This window comes from Cucurbita moschata, unplaced genomic scaffold (assembly GCF_002738365.1).
Source record: "Cucurbita moschata cultivar Rifu unplaced genomic scaffold, Cmos_1.0 Cmo_Scf00030, whole genome shotgun sequence".
Classification (NCBI taxonomy): domain Eukaryota; kingdom Viridiplantae; phylum Streptophyta; class Magnoliopsida; order Cucurbitales; family Cucurbitaceae; genus Cucurbita; species Cucurbita moschata.
Window position 1 is genome coordinate 1,149,069 of NW_019268546.1, and position 362 is coordinate 1,149,430.

The following is a 362-nucleotide window of genomic DNA, read 5'->3' on the forward strand; positions in this document are numbered from 1 at the left end:
GTCAATCTACCTTGGAAAAATAAAAAAAATAAAATCATAACAACCGACCGATGGGCAATTCCGTTGTAGTCTAGTTGGTTAGGATACTTGGCTCTCACCCGAGAGACCCGGGTTCAAGTCCCGGCAATGGAATTTGAGTTTTTTGTTTGTTATTTCTCTTTTACGAAAACGAACCATCGGCAGTGCCTTGTCAATCTACCTTGGAAAAATAAAAAAAATAAAATCATAACAACCGACCGATGCGCAATTCCGTTGTAGTCTAGTTGGTTAGGATACTCGGCTCTCACTCGAGAGACCCGGGTTCAAGTCCCGGCAACGGAATTTGAGTTTTTCGTTTGTTATTTCTCTTTTACGAAAACGAA

The 362-nt window shown here is 40.9% G+C and overlaps 2 non-coding genes across 2 annotated transcripts; both read left to right on the forward strand.

Moving 5' to 3' along the window:
* Nucleotides 1–59: 59 nt before the first annotated feature.
* TRNAE-CUC lies at nucleotides 60–132 on the forward strand. The gene has a single exon. It is a non-coding gene; the product is annotated as a tRNA-Glu (tRNA).
* A 116-nt stretch (nucleotides 133–248) lies between these two features.
* TRNAE-CUC lies at nucleotides 249–321 on the forward strand. Its single transcript has one exon. It is a non-coding gene; the product is annotated as a tRNA-Glu (tRNA).
* The last annotated feature ends 41 nt before the right edge of the window (nucleotides 322–362 follow it).